General features: G+C 36.5%; 1 long non-coding RNA gene across 1 annotated transcript; it reads right to left on the bottom strand.

The window, feature by feature from the left end:
* Positions 1 to 15,092, bottom strand: LOC136032189 (uncharacterized). Its single transcript, XR_010618671.1, has 2 exons — positions 14,964 to 15,092; positions 1 to 340 (listed from the first exon to the last, which is right to left on the bottom strand). It is a non-coding gene; the product is annotated as an uncharacterized LOC136032189 (long non-coding RNA).
* Positions 15,093 to 16,701: the final 1,609 nt, after the last annotated feature.

Genomic DNA, 16,701 nt, shown 5'->3' with positions numbered 1-16,701 from the left:
TTCTGCGGTGAAAAAAGTATATTCGTGTTGCGTCCAAAAATTTACAAAAAGAAGATGCTAAATCTATTGTTGAGACAGTTGATTCATGAAGTAACATAGGACAGGTGGAGGGCCAAGTTTTTTCTCTTCTGGATTTTTAAGCAGGTTTGCAAGGGCTTGGACTTGTTGTTGGTCGAACGCAGGTGTAGCAAAACAAAACAGGAACGGTGTAAGTTTCATTCCCTGCTGCTGTCCATCACGATCCTCTGAAGCTTGTTTTTCTCCACTTTCAATAGTTGGTGTTGCAAAGGTAGTTAATAAGCTTGCCAATAGTAGCAGTACAAATGCTGGTGCTTTCATTCTAAAAAGATAGAAATGTAGTACAAGTAGGCTTGTATACAAGGAACTTAGGTAGAAGTGGAACTCTCTGTCCCTCCCCCAAGATCCGTCCAAAGACTTTCTCCTACGCTTAATGGAAAAAAATAGTAAATAGAATAAAACAAAATCTGGTAAATTGGATTGAAAACGTTGTATTTGAAGCATCGTAGTCTTTATGCATTAGTCGTTGACCTGGAAAAGGCGTTGCGTCTCTCATTTTTCTCATTCACATTTTTTCCCCGGCTCATTATTTAGAACATATGATTGTAATAAGTTTTGGCGAGGGCTCATTTGATTGTTAATGCTGCTATTTTAATGACAAAACTACTTATGCATTTACAACTTATGGTCATGCACATAAATGAACTAAAAACTTTAAAACAAAATGTTAAAATCACTCCGATGTTATGCAATAAATTTGTCTTCCGTGGTAGATTTTATGCGAAATTGTATGGCTTACCGAAATTGCATTAACAGTTTATCCCCATAAGGCCAACCGTAGCATGTGCAAAATCATCCACTTCAAATCGAAAATAGTTATATATAGCTTTCAAATGTTGGTCCATTTGCAAAAATCATGTATAAATAACTCCATAGATCTACTAGAAAAAGTAAAAAAAAAAAACAACAGAAAACACAATAGTAAGTAGCTTTGATATTGTTTCCGTGTACAAAAATATTGATGCCGCGAAATTGGAGCAATTAAAAAAAAAGAAAACTAACAAATTATCATTTAATTGAAGATTTGGCAATAGGGCTTGATTGTGGTGTTTTAATGACCTTGAATAAACATATTTTAAAACATATATTCAATGCACTTCCAGTTTCTTAATTCTTTTTAATAATTTTCACTGTCTTTAAGTAGTTCCTTGCTGTTTTACCTTTTGTTATTGGTGGTGTTAGTGTGGTAATCGTGCTCTTGAATTAAGGGGGTTGCGAAGTTAGAAATAAATTACTGAAGGATCTGACTATGTTTTTCCTAGTGTATTGATGCAGTGGGTTTGATCCCAGCTTGGTAATAAGGGACTCAGATGTCAAACCTAGCTGTAACAACACATAGAAGGGTTTGGAATTTGAATTCTGTCGTAAGATTATGCAAAAGCGTCCCTATATTAATCTAAATAAGTAGATAAACCCTTTATAAGAAAGATGATAAGATTAATTGTGGTAATAATAAAGGCATTAGATTGATTTCAGTAGGAAGCAAATTCTTTTGTGTGATGATACTTTTTAGACTAAGAGAAGCTGTAGGTAAAGTTTTAAGAGAAGATAAAAGTAGTGTAGTTTTAAGACGGTGGATGCGTCGGCAAAAATTTCACCATTAAATTAATAATTGAGAAGTACCTTAATAATCGGACTCCTTTGGTCCTTAGTTTTATAGATTACTAGCTGTTGGGGTGGCGCCTCGCGCCATCCCAACACCTAGCTGGTGGGGCGCTTCGCGCCCCCCAAGCCCCCCCGCGCGCGTAAGTCGTTACGCGCCATATTAGTTGCGCGCCATTGTAGTTGTGTCCCTGTGTCCCACCTGTGAATAGATATATATATATATATATATATATATATATATATATATATATATATATATATATATATATATATTATATATATATATATATACTAGCTGTTGGGGTGGCGCTTCGCGCCACCCCAACACCTAGCTGGTGGGGGCGCTTCGCGCCCCCCCCCCCAAGCCCCCCCGCGCGCGCAAGTCGTTACGCGCCATATTAGTTACGCGACATTTTAGCTGTGTCCCTGTGTCCCACCTGTGAATATAGATAGATATATATATATATATTTTTAACTACGTAAAACTTGCGAATGTACAACATTCTTGGCTGTCCCATTGTCTGTGCATATAAATAGATTGTCAGGTTTACCGACTCTTGAACATGCAACATATAATTGTCCATGGGAAAAACAATCTGAGTTCAGATCTATACCTCATTATTCTTATGATTACCCTTGAGCTTTGTTGATGGTGATTGCTAATCGAACATTCCCTGTGTCCCTGTCGTCATTTATATATCCCCCTGTGCCCCCCGGCGTCCCCGTTGTTGTTGTGTCCCTGTGTCCCGGTCGTCATTTGTGTCCCGGTGTCCCAGTTTGTAATTTCTCTTTGAGTGTCGCGGTCGTAATTTATATTCCCTGTGTCGCGGTGTCCCGGTCGTCATTTTTGTCTCGGTCGTCATTTGTGTTCCGGTGTCCCGGTCTGTAATTTCTCTTTGAGTGTCCTGGTTGTCGTTTATATTCCCTGTGTCCCGGTCGTCATTTGTGTCCCGGTCTGTATATACATTCGTTTTTGAATTGGTCTTTTTTTAGGTTTTAGTTTTTTACCTTTTTTTAGTTTTTTTTTCTTTTTTTTTTAGTTTTGTTTTTCTCCTTTATTTTTCATTTTTTTTTCCGTTTTCATTCTATTTTCTTTTTTAGTTTTTTTTAGCTTTTTAGCTTTTTTAGTTTTTTATTAGTTTTTAGTTTTTTTTTCTTTTTAGTTTTTTTGTAGTTTTTACCTTTTTTTTAGTTTTTAATTTTTTTTACTTATGTCCTGGTCATCATTTATACTCCCTGTGTCCCGGTCGTCATTTGTGTCCCGGTGCTTTGTTGATGGTGATTGCTAATCGAACATTCCTTGTGTCCCGGCCGTCATTTATATTTCCTTTGTGCCGGTGTCCCGGTCGTCATTTGTGTCCCGATGTCCCGGTCTGTAATTTTGTCAGTCGAAAACATGACGTCAGCCGACACAGAAACATGACGTCACCTGATCCACAGACAGACAGACAGACAACTTATTTTTATATATATAGATATATATATATACTAGCTGTTGGGGTGGCGCTTCGCGCCCCCCCAAGCCCCCCCGCGCGCGTAAGTCGTTACGCGCCATATTAGTTATGCGCCATTGTAGTTGTGTCCCTGTGTCCCACCTGTGAATATAGATAGATTTATATATGTGTTTCAAACTACGTAAAAATTGCGAATAAACAACATTCTTGGCTTTCCCATTGTCTGTGCATATACAAAGCCGTATGTACTAATAATGACGTCATATGCAAACGCTCTTTTTACAAACAAACAAACATGCATCCACACAACTCGTTTTTATATAGATAGATAGATAGATAGATAGATACAATACAAATTAACTGCGTAAAACTTGCGAATATACAACATTCTTCGCTGTCCAATTGTCGCTGCATATAAATACATTGTCAGGTTTACCAACCCTTGAACATGCAACGTACAATTGTCCATGGGAAAAACAATCAGTATTAAGATCTATACCACATTTTTCTAATGATTGACCTTGAGCTTTGTTAATGGTGATTGCAAATACTAATCGAATTGGGAATTGCAATCTTAACAATATTGTTGATTTCGTGGACGTCTATATTTTTGGGTGCGAGAATCGCTCTTTCACTTAGCCATTTATTATTTTTATAATTTTTTAGAATATTCGGAAATACTTTTTCAATCAATTCATTTTTGGACGTCACTAAATTACAGAAATCAGCAGGTAGTTGTATACGTCCTGAAATTGAGTCTACTGTTTGACCAGAGTCATCGTTTTGCAATCGGACACGCATATTTGTAGTTAATTTTAATATTTTTACGTGTGCCCATAAATTAGAATTTTTTAGGCAAGCATTCATTTCGTCTGCAGGAGTTAAACTACGTAAAAATTGCGAATATACAACATTCTTGGCTTTCCCATTGTCTCTGCATATACAAAGCCGTATGTACTAATAATGACATCATATGCAAACGCTCTTTTTACAAACAAACAAACATGCATACACACAACTCGTTTTTATATAGATAGATAGATAGATAGATACAATACAAATTAACTGCGTAAAACTTGCGAATATACAACATTCTTCGCTGTCCAATTGTCGCTGCATATAAATAGATTGTCAGGTTTACCTACCCTCGAACATGCAACGTACAATTGTCCATGGGAAAAACAATCAGTATTAAGATCTATACCACATTTTTCTAATGATTGACCTTGAGCTTTGTTAATGGTGATTGCAAATGCTAATCGAATTGGTAATTGCAATCTTTTAAATTGAAAAGGCAGATCCGTTGGAATCATGGGAATGCGAGGAATAAGAACAGCCTCACCCTCAAAAGGCCCTGTCAAGATTGTGGCCTCTATTAGGCTTTCCATTGTTTTTTTTACGGCAAGTCGAGTGCCATTGCAAAGCTTTGGTGGGTTTGTATTTCTTAAAAGTATTATTGGTATGCCTATTTTTAGTTGTAGCACGTGTGGTGGAAACCCCGAAATATCTATGGAATTTAGAAATTCAGATGGATAATTAACCACTTCATTTGGTTCCAAAACTGTGTCGACTGACTTGTAAAGGACTGCCTGGTCTCGAATCTTGGTCAAAACAATATTGTTGATTTCGTGGACGTCTATATTTTTTGGTGCGAGAATCGCTCTTTCACTTAGCCATTTATTATTTTTATAATTTTTTAGAATATTCGGAAATACTTTTTCAATCAATTCATTTTTGGACGTCACTAAATTACAGAAATCAGCAGGTAGTTGTATACGTCCTGAAATTGAGTCTACTGGGAGCTTTCCGTTTCCAATTGTCAGCAATTGATCTGAAAATGTTTGACCAGAGTCATCGTTTTGCAATCGCATATTTGCCCATAAATTAGAATTTTTCAGGCAAGCATTCATTTCGTCTGCAGGAGTTGATCTAGGTATTATAGGTAATGTAATCTCCCGCAAGCAATATTAATGTGCTGCCAAAGGGTTTCGACTTCCCTCTCAAATCTTTCAAGCATTGATCCAGAGCCTCGAGCGATTTTTTGTGCCCATGTGCACTCATCCCAAATAATAAGTTTGCATTGCTGCAATACTTTACCCATCCCAGATGATTTGGAAATATTGCACGTGGGAGTTTCTGTAGAATGCAAATTCAGAGGCAATTTCAAAGCAGAATGAGCAGTTCTTCCACCAGGCAGCAATGTTGCAGCTATTCCGGACGACGCAATTGCCAACGCTATATCATTTTTTGATCGAATTGATGCCAGAATCAGTTTTATCACAAATGTTTTACCAGTACCTCCTGGCGCATCCAAAAAGAAAATTTCTCCAACGTTGTTATCGACACAATGCATTATCGTATCATAAATGTCTTTTTGTTCCGACGTTAACTTGGAAATGTTATTTTGTACATACGACAATAGATCACTCGTACTGTAAATTTGTTCACGATCCAATTCTACACATGTCGAAACAGCAGCGATACGGTTAGGTGAAGGCATTCCCAAATCCTGAAGAGGTTTGTTTGCCATACGTACGCACAAATCTTATATAATAACTAAAGTGTAGTTATAAATTTCTGATGTAAAATCAAAAGTCATATCTGACGTCTCTAACTGTTTTCGATGGAGTATATCTTCGGACATTTTTGACTTATATTTTTCCCATAACTCTGTAGGAGCTGATGGAGAGCAAGTTGTTAAAATGATGCCAAACAATGCACGAATTTGACTTGGGGTTGACGTTTCGCACGCGTCATTGATGCAGTTATCCCAGTGTTGGTCATTCTCCAATAAATTCAGAGCTTGGCATGCACTACGGTAAGTGTCATGTATAGTACCGTTTACAGTTCTCAAATACTCAAAGGATGTCGGACCGGGTACATTCACCAAAAGCAGGTGTAGAAAGAAGCATTCATGTTGATTGGGGTGAACGGTGTAGAGTCTTCCTATCGTGGTATCTTTGAAGATGGTAGGTTGGCCGTCGACTGACTTACCCTGTTTTCGACGTTCAAATACTTTATTTTTAGTATTCCACGTGTAATACGAAGGCACTTCAGTATACAGCAGTTTTTTTTGCAAAAGAATCATTTTTGCAAAGCGAAAAAAAAGCTGTTAATGTTGTATCCGGTGGATTCAGGACTCTTTGTTGCACGTTGGTTTCCGTGAAATAAACACGTTGGCCATTCTGTAAATGTACCGCTAAGTGAACAACAGCTGGACTACGTTCATGTATCGGAAATGAAAGAATTCGCCAAACAGCTTCATTACTGCTTATGTATCTTCCAGCCTGATATTGTACGATTTCGTCGAAATCTTTGATTTCGGGGTGCAAGCCAAAAATTGCCATGTCACTGCCTTTGTTGACGTATTTACATATGTATTTGATTGCCTTTACGGAGTTACAGTATTCAACGTTTATGTGTGCATTAAATGTTTTTGATAATAATGGGGAATATGGAACAACCCATTGGTTATCTACTTCGATGGTGGTACCGTTACGCTTCTTTATTATTGCTGTTTTACCGCCATCTTCAGTAGATCTTCTTCTATATTGTGGGTAACCATCATTGCCAGTAATTGTGTTTGATACTAAAAGTCGAGGATATTGCTTTGTGCACCTTCCTTTGGCCATGCATGGTGAATTTTCGTTCAGTGCACCGCAAGGTCCATGTATCATATTTTTTACAATAATATCATGTAACCCCTTATCGACATTTTTATCAGGTATTTCAGCGGAAATCACATCATCAATTTCGTTCGAAGTAATTTTTTTATGTAGCCAGATTAGTATATGTGCGTGTGGCAAACCTCGTTTTTGCCATTCCACTGAGTACATCCAGCATCGCACTGACCCAAACACTTCAAGTTTTACTATGTAGTTTATCAGTGATTTCAACTTTTGCCGGAAGACACGGGCCGTAATGTCATGCCTATGAACCGCCGATTGTCCTTGAAGTAAAAGCTGCAGTATCTCGTCCCAAGATTGATTACATGTAAATGTAATAAATAAATCTGGACGACCATAGAGACGAACATACGCAATAGCATCTTGAGCATATTCATGCATATGACGGGGACTGCCAGCATTTGACGAAGGTAAAATTGTTAATCTTCCAACGTTTGTGGTATTACCGTCATTTATAACTGCATCTCGCAAATGAATGTATTGTTCAGAGCGGAGCTTGGTCTGATTCAGGCGGATATATAGCAAACGTTCTGATTCAATTTTAGCATACATATCAACGACAAATTGGTGAAACAATTCACGGCATTTTAAAATATAATTTTCTTTATCCTGCCGAATCATTAGTCTATAGGAAGAACGGCCATCAAAGGGGTAAAATTAACCTGGACAATCTGTCTTGGCTTTTTTCTACAATTGGCCATGACTTCCACTTTTCCCACAACTATTCCCTTTCTTTTAAATTCAAAAATCAACGGATCTCGTTGATCGCAAAGGTCGCAAAAATACATCAAAATTACTGCCTGTGCTTGACAATTCCATTGCACTGCACTGCATTTCTTATTCATTTCTTTGTTAGTGGCTCGATTCATCAATTTAATATTAAAGTGATAGCCGTCGGCTCCATCCCAAAAAATGATAGGATATTGTAGGGCATCGTAGCATCGATGAGTTTCAGCAATTCTTAACAACTGAGCGTTTCGCTTATGAAGAATAATATCTCGAGGTAAAAACTGATCACCGACCATAACGGTTGCCACTTCGTCGATAGTTGGAGCATTGTATCTACGCACATGTTGGCCAGGAGGCGTTTTGTCAGCGGAAATAACAATTTTATGCGTATCAGTAGGCATCAAATCGATGGCTGTTTTGAACAGACGCACTAAATTATTATTTTCGTGGAAAAGATGTTGCAATTGGGAAACGATTGTCCTTTCAACGTTGGGAGAAATTTCACAACGTGCATTCAGTTCAGAATTTCTATCACTGATGAAGTACAATTGTAAAAATTTATGATTCTCGCCTGAGAATGGTAGAAGGGACCCTGCTCTATGATAAATTTGCCCTTTTACTTTGAAAGTAGACATAAATTGATCTGGATTTTCGATTTGGGCTCCAAACGACGTCATTTGGAAACATGAGTTTTATTTTCTGATTTTTGACAAAAAACGCTTAGATTCTGACGTAGTTCCAGTAAGGAAAGTCTTCAATGGCTCTGGTGGTGCAGCCAATAGAGGAAGTTTAACTTTTGCTGAGGCGCAACACATTCCCATTGTTTCACCATTGAATTTCAAGGCCTTGCAATAGGGACAAATTTTAGACATTGTCCCGATTTGAACACATCTACTCAAGCTATAATCATCGACTGGGTTGTACCTGAATGCCAGGCGATAACTTTCAGGTTGCTCTGATTCCTCGGCACGCTTTCTTTTCTTACTTTCTCTATCAGCAGCAAGCCTGATTTCTTGCTGTTCTTGTGATTCCTCGGCACGCTTTCTTTTCTTACTTTCTCTATCAGCAGCAAGCCTGATTTCTTGCTGTTCTTGTAATTCCTCGGCACGCCTTCTTTTTTCACTTTCTCTGTTAGCAGCAAGTCTGCTTCCGCGTTGCTCTGGTAGTTCCTCGGCACGCTTTCTGTTCTTTGTTTCTCTATTAGCCTCAAGCCTGTTTCCTTGCTGTTCTTTTGATTCCTCGGCACGCTTTCTGTTCTTTCTTTCTCTATCAGCCTCAAGCCTGTTTCCTTGCTGTTCTTTTGATTCCTCGGCACGCTTTCTGTTCTTTCTTTCTCTATCAGCCTCAAGCCTGTTTCCTTGCTGTTCTTTTGATTCCTCGGCACGCTTTCTTTTCTGACTTTCTCTATCAGCAGCAGGTTTTTTGGCATAGACTCTTTGAGCATCTTCATCGGCTTTTGCCATTGTAAGTTCATCAGTCATTTTAAACTTAAACATTAATAGATTTCTACGTGAACATATGTCTTAAATGTCTTGAATGACGTCACCGTCAAAGCAAAAATGACGACAACTAATTTCATGACGTCAGTCAACACAGAAACATGACGTCACCTGACAGACAGACAGACACACAGACAGACAACTTATTTTTATATATATAGATATATATATATATGTATATATATGTTGCATATAAATAGATTGTCAGGTTTACTGACTCTTGAAAATGCAACATATAATTGTCCATGGGAAAAACAATCCGTATTCAGATCATTACCTCATACTCTAATGATGTGCCCCTGTGTCCCGGTCGTCATTTATATTCCCTGTGTCCCGGTCGTCATTTGTGTCCCGGTGTCCCAGTTTGTAATTTCTCTTTGAGTGTCCCGGTCGTCATTTATATTCCCTGTGTCCCGGTGTCCTGGTCGTCATTTGTGTCCCGGTGTCCCGGTCTGTAATTTCTATTCGAACAATCCCTGTGTCCCGGTCGTCATTTATATATCCCGCCTGTGCCCCCGGCGTCCCCGTTGTAGTTGTGTCCCTGTGTCCCGGTCGTCATTTATATTCTCTGTGTCCCGGTCGTCATTAGTGTCCCGGTGTCCCGGTATGTAATTTCATCAGTTGACAAACATGACGTCAGTCGACAAACAAATTCATGACGCATACAGCTCAATCCTTATAATGATGTCAGTCGACAAAAATGACGTCATTCGACACACACACACACAGACAACTTATTTTTATATATATATAGATGAACAGCAGGGATTTAATTTGTTAAGGGGTAAATGGGGCAACTGCCTCCAGACCCCAGTTCCCCTCCCCAGCTAAAATTTAGCATCTTCAAAAATCGTGTCAAAACATTGATAGGCCTACATAATTCAAGCATCCTCAGATATAGATCAGTTGTCTTTAGTAAAATTTGCCTTTATATTATAATATGGCTGATTTTTTCGTTTTCACTGTCATTTTCACTTTACTTGGGAAATCGACTCCAACTTTGCCCCCCCCCCCCATGATTCTTACAAAATTACACCGCCAAAGAAGAGGCGTTTGATTCAGCTGATAAAAGGGCTTTAGTGAAGGCCCTATCCTTGTATGGTGTACCAGTTAATCACATTAGAGTGATTAGTGTTATGTACGAAAACAATGTTGCTGCCGTTAAGGCCGAAAATGAGGTTAATAGCTGGCTTGATATTGGAAGCTACAGTAATAACAGTGGTCAAGTATGGTTCTTAAAGTTGGACGCATTGGAAGAAAGAGGAGGATATGTTTTCCAGATGTATTGTCCAGATGTGTTTTCCAGACGGATAATTTGGGTACCCATTTGACTGACTCTATATCAAACAAGCTGCTTAAAAAATTTGGTTTTATCCCACTTTCTAGGGCTGTAATGTGAGAAAGGCTGAGATGGCTTTTGTTTTCCAGTCGTGTCTACGATCTCGTCATGATAGCAGATTCGGTTTTGGTACTTGGCTTCAAGGGTTAGATGAGCATTCTAATAAAATTCTTTACATGGAAGATAAATCCTTTTTTCTTTTTTTTTGTGTGTGTGTGTGTTTTATTTCCTTTATTATTCATGCTTAAGAGGCTTATGGCTGGAGTTAGAGCGTAATGACCCTTTCGAACATTGTTCACTGACAACGAAAAAAAAAAATTGGAAGTTCCTTGAAAATTGCCAACCTAGGTTTGAAATCCCAGAAAAAAAATGTCTGTAACTTTACTATGAAACTATCATATGCTGGTTGGCATTCCTCATTTTTCTTCCCGGTTGTGGACCCAATTTTCAGTAAGATTAGATGAGCATTCTAATAAAATTCTTTACATGGAAAATAAATCCTTTTTTCTTTTTGTGTGTGTGTGTGTTTTATTTCTTTTGTCATTCATGCTTCAGAGGCTTTTGGCTGGACTTTGAGCGTAATGACCCTTTAGAACGATTATTCACTGACAACGAAAAAAAAATTGGAAGTTCCTTGAAAACTGCCAACCTATGTTTGAAATTCCAGAAAAAAATTCTATAACTTTACTATGAAACTATCATAAGCTGGTTGGCATCGCTCATTTTTCTTCCCAGTTGTGGACTAAGTTTGTTAGACTGAATCAGCTTGCGATTTGGCTCATTTATCGATTAATATTTCTAGAGATGTGTTCCAGTCGATGTTCATCTAATTTTTATTGCTATGTTTCAAGGTACTAGCGAGAAAATATATGCCGGAATAAATTGGAACTGTGTAAACAAAAAGAAACACCTTTTGTAATCAATAAAATGTGTCTGCACGCATTTCCTTCAAAACAACGACGTTTTTTATGGATAGTAAAATATTAATTGGACTAAAACTTCTGGCATTCTATTCGACTTTATGAGGTTGCAATTCCAATTGCCATCCTGGACCTAATCAGTAATTTTTCAATTATCACTTGCGAGTAGTAAGCAAATTCCAATCTATTTCGCTTTGTGGAAAACCGTAATATGGGAAACTTTTTTTCCTCGCAAATCCTCTGGGAGAGAAACATAATGGATTTGCTAGAAAGTACACCTTTGGTATTGAAAACTCACAATAAAAATATATGAAGCAAATGTTTCAAAAATTGTGAAAATGTTACACATAGCTGGAAACTGAAAACAGAATAAGAAATTTAATCTTAATGACTGGAGGTACCAAAGTGTGACTCTTTGTACATTGCCCACTTCAATACTCCTCTTCAAAATAGGTATGTTATACCTCTTTTCACTCAGGTTTGTTCCAGAATTATTTAAAAATAATCTTCAATAATTAAATGAGAAATCAATAAAAATCCTTAAGGTGGCAGTGTGAATGTCCTAAATCAGATTGTACTAAGAATATATTCTATAAATGTTGTTTGATTTGAAACACAGAAGAACTTTTAAGGGTGTTGATTACAAATATGAGGCCAATATTGCAATATTAAGTAAGTCCAAAGTCAAAACACATGGCCAACAAACTTAGTTTGGGTCTTACCGAAATTGTCATTTAAAAGTTCTTGAGATTGTAATATTCCTATCTGAGGCTCATATTACAATATGAAATTAAAAAAAAATATTAATTACATATTTAACAAATACTATTTGACTTAGACCAAATTCACCATCGAAGCATTTCTAAGGTCGTTGATTTCAAATCTGGGATGGATGTTGGGATATAGAAGGCCAAAATCATAACGGTATTATTCATACCATGACTATCACAACATTTTTATGCTCTTTCCTGCCTTTATAGATTAAGCTTATTAACCAGCAGTGATTCTGTCAATATATAAACAGACGATTATTGTAATTAAAAAATCTAATGATATAAAATAAATGTCTATGAAAAGTAAGCAGCTAATTTCAAACTTAAAACGGGTAGTAGTAACTTGCATACATAACACGTTACATCTGTTACTGCGTATGAAGAAAGGAAACTTAAAATGAACAGACATTCCCGGAAAATGAAGATGATTTTTCCACTCCTCAGAGACCAAACTAAAATGTCTGAACTGAGCACATTCAGAACAACAATTTTTTTTCAAGCAGTTTTTTATATTATAGTATTAAAAGTTAAACACTAGTCAAACTTTCTAGAGTTCTTTTTTCACCGTAGCACATTTGTAGCTATCAAAATAGTTTAGTCAATGGGCGTTCATATAGTGGATCCTACCCTGGATGAAGTCTAAACGCTTTTTTTCAGATGATCCAACAGTTTTGAATCCTGATAGGCGCTAAGGTCATATTCCTACTGTAGAGCAAACGCTACGACTCTGTTTTTTGTCACCTGTTGTACGGAAAACTTGCTGCTATTTAGCTACAAAAGTATGTAATATTTATGATGATGAGGAAAGGTGGGACTTTGGGAATCAATTTGCATGGCCATTAGTCTGCAAATAAGTTGTTCAGTATCCAATTTGTTGGAACTATAACTCATTTTTTTTATTCAAACAGGAATTGGGTTATGTTTATCGAGACCCGTTGTCTGCAAATAAGTTGTTCAGTATCCGATTTGTTGGAACTTGGAACTATGTCTCATTTTTCTATTCAAAGAGGAATTGGGTTTCGTTTATCGAAACCCAACGTCTGTATATAAGTTGTTCAGTGCCCAATTTGTTGAAACTTTGCCACGTTTCTTATTTGGCTTACCTTTAATTAATTATTTGCTAAAACTGGCTTATTTTGGTATAAAAAAATCCCTCCCCCGTATATTTTGAAAAACAAAAAGGTCATCTCTTGTAATTTTGCTGATCTATTCCAAGAAGGAAAACGTTCCAAGGCGTGATAATTGAAAGGCTATGATGCAAAATGTATTACTTTTCGACTAATCACGCGTTCAAGGAAGGTAGTTAACACAAGTGTGTTTGTAAAGGGTTTTATTTAGCTCTGGCAAAGATCTTGTCGTGATTTTCCTTTGAGGGATCAGGTTAAAGGGTATATATGTAGAGTGCCGAGACGTCAGATATGACTTTTGATTTTACATCAGAAATTTATAACTACACTTTAGTTGTTATAGAAGATTTGTGCGTAAGTATGGCAAACAAACCTCTTCAGGATATGAAGTCATTAGCCAAGTTAAATGTCGTTGTTTTATTTTAGCCAAAGACGGCTCAGTTTTCACCTTTCGTTTATCAAGCGCTTCAAAAATTCGTATGTTCACGTAGAAATCTATTAGTATTTAGAGTTGATCATATTTTTTTGCGGGACACTGCATATGCAGGCAACCATGAGTGCTGCCTGTTAAAAGTAACCTTATTCATAAAAGTTAATATTTACAACAGAAACTCAAGAGAATTAAATATGACTTATGAGGCAATTACAAGTTTCCTTTTGACTGCTTATCAGGTCTAAACATTGGATTGTATCAATAAATATTGTTTAATAGACATGGATTGATCATTTAAATAGGCTGATAGTTCAACAAGCACGGCAAAACTGTCTTCAAATATGCATCAGCATCATCACGAATAGCTTCAAGATACGCTTACTACCCAACATCTTTCGTTAAAATTACACGATGAGATAGGCCAGTTGGACATCCATATTAAAGAGTATACGAAACTTATAATTGTAAAAACTGGTGATAGTGTCAAAAAGGAAAAATTCCGTCACCATTTAGTTGTTAGCGATTTTATTTTTCTCTAAAACTAATGCAAACTCAACTTTTTAGGTATTCTGAAGCGCATTGAAGGCTTCGAGAGAAGAATAATGTCACCGATAGGCTTTCCAGCTTAAAATCAGCCAAACTCAGCTAACCTAGGCCTAGATTGTACAGGCTAGATTTTGGCTTAAAAAAAAAAACCGTTGAAACCGGAAAATACTGATTAATTATCATTTAAGGATACATTTTAAGGATAGATTAACAGTACCAGTTATCAAACTTTCTTTAAAATTTTGACTTTTTGTAGTGAAGTTTCCTAGCACTAAGCTGTTAGTGCCGCTAGCAGTTTTTAATCCCGATTTTTAATCGCTTAAGATCCAACTCTTTTAAGTTTCATATTCTCTTTAATCTGTATAATATAACTTTTGCCTATACTGGCAACTTAACTGCCTTATTTTCTTCAGCCAGAACTCTATGGAAAACGTTGGGTTTTTTTTATTGAAGTTCAAAACTTTAACTAATTGATATTTTTTCCAAATGAACAATGATACTGAAATCCAAAATAGTAAAAATACTGTTTTTATTAAAATTAAGTGACGTTGTTATTGTGAAGTATTCATTTGAGTTACCGCAATCTAAAAGTATACATATTCAATTTTAGTATTAAAAACAGTTGCAAGGACTTCTTAGACAGCTTTTACCTGGCCTTCTTCTCAACAAAGCTTTTCCGAACCTTTCTCAGCAATAAATAACCATTGTTTTCCCAAAAAAATGAAATCAATACATTTTAAAGCAACTACAAATAGCAGAAAATATCTAACTTACTTTTTACAGGTGCAGGTGCAGTTTAATGATAGGCGGTGGTGTATCTCTTACTAAACTGTCACCAACCTTTTGAGAAACAAGTGGCATGGCATTGTTGGAGAGAGTACAAGTTGTAAAAAAAGAGCATTGACATTGTCTTAAGGAAAATAACAAAGAAGCAATAAAAAAATTTGAGATCGAAATTCAATTACATAAATATACCAAAAAAAAGTGTTTACGTAATGCTTTTACTTTGGTAAATACGGGTAATTTAGCCAGAAATGCAAAACTTAATCAATTACACTATTATCTGTTCTCTAGCTTGTTGTTAAGAGATTTGTTTAAAATTGAGATATACTTAACAATAAAGACCATTCACACGGGACTTAGTCGTAGTCGTAGTAGCGACTACGACTACGACTTGGCAAAAACGTCCCGTTCATACGGGTCTCAGAGTCTCAGTCCCAGGTGTAATAATAGTTCAATTTTGATCAACTCACCAGCAACTAAGACTAGAACTAGAGAATAGGCTGGACTTAGTTTTCAAACAATCTTCTTGGCTATCCAAAGATTTCTTTTGTCTATATCCTTGTTTTTTTGCCAGCTTGACTTGCCATAAGCATATATAATCCCAATCCTGACAAAATTCCATAAAAAAAACGGTATAAGTCCTGAACATCCTCATCCATATTTTTCAACAAATGATTGGTTGATTTTGTAGAACCAGGCTCAAGAAAGAACACGGTGAGTGAATGGAAAAGCTTGGAACCTAGACGTGACAACGAAAATCCTGAACTTCCTCATCCATATTTTTCAACTTTCAATTTCGGTGCCAAATTCATAAGCCAGGATCGGTTGATTTTGTAGAAACAGGCTCAAAATCATTACACTCCGTGTGAACGGAGAATCTTGGAACTTAGGTGCGACTAACCCCGCCCCTTGTGAATGGTCACTAAATCTTCAGGTGCTTTCAATTAACCGTAACGAGATTTAGCATGGTTTGAGATCATGTCTAATATACGAAACGCATGAAAATACTTGTTTGGAATACTATAATATATGTATTCATTATATATGTTTGCATTTGAATAAGAAATAGTAACACTTAAAAGTAGCGGTAGCCTTTATAGCCATTTTCATGATTCCTATAATCTGATAACTCATTCCTAAACAACTATGTTTTTTTTCCCCCTTTTTTCCAGAACTCATATTTGTCTATATAAAAGAGGTAAAGATATTTTTCTATAGCTTGAGGACAATTTCATGCCCAGTTCTATTTAGTTAACATTCAGCCTTCAATGACTCACTTATCTGACTTTTTTTTTAGAACAAGGTTAAAGAGTTTTCTTGGTTTTAAATTAAAGAAAAAACTTCCTTCACTACATAATACTGGAATAAATTGTTTGCTATGGCCAGTAGCTTGTCATAGTTATCCTATATATAAAAAAACTAGTCCCAAAAGGTGTTTACACATGCGGAGGACAACGATGATGTGTCAAAAACTAAAAATTACATGTACAAGAATAAGTACCGAGGAAATCAAATTGAACAGTTGACCAACGTAATTATATTCATCAAAAAGATGTTTTTAGGGAAAGAAAACAAGGAATGTGTTAAGGGGCTTATAAGGTTACAGAAAGAAATGTTTCTGAAAGGTCACATAAAGCGCTTGCCTTACCATCGTAGCCTTTCTTTATTTATGGCCCTGGAAGGTGAAATGGAACCATATTTTTAAGTTGTACAAAAAAAGTGTAGTAAG

Source organism: Artemia franciscana, chromosome 10, assembly GCF_032884065.1.
Source record: "Artemia franciscana chromosome 10, ASM3288406v1, whole genome shotgun sequence".
Classification (NCBI taxonomy): domain Eukaryota; kingdom Metazoa; phylum Arthropoda; class Branchiopoda; order Anostraca; family Artemiidae; genus Artemia; species Artemia franciscana.
Note: the sequence above shows the minus strand (reverse complement) of the source record. Positions and strands in the feature narration are given on the sequence as shown.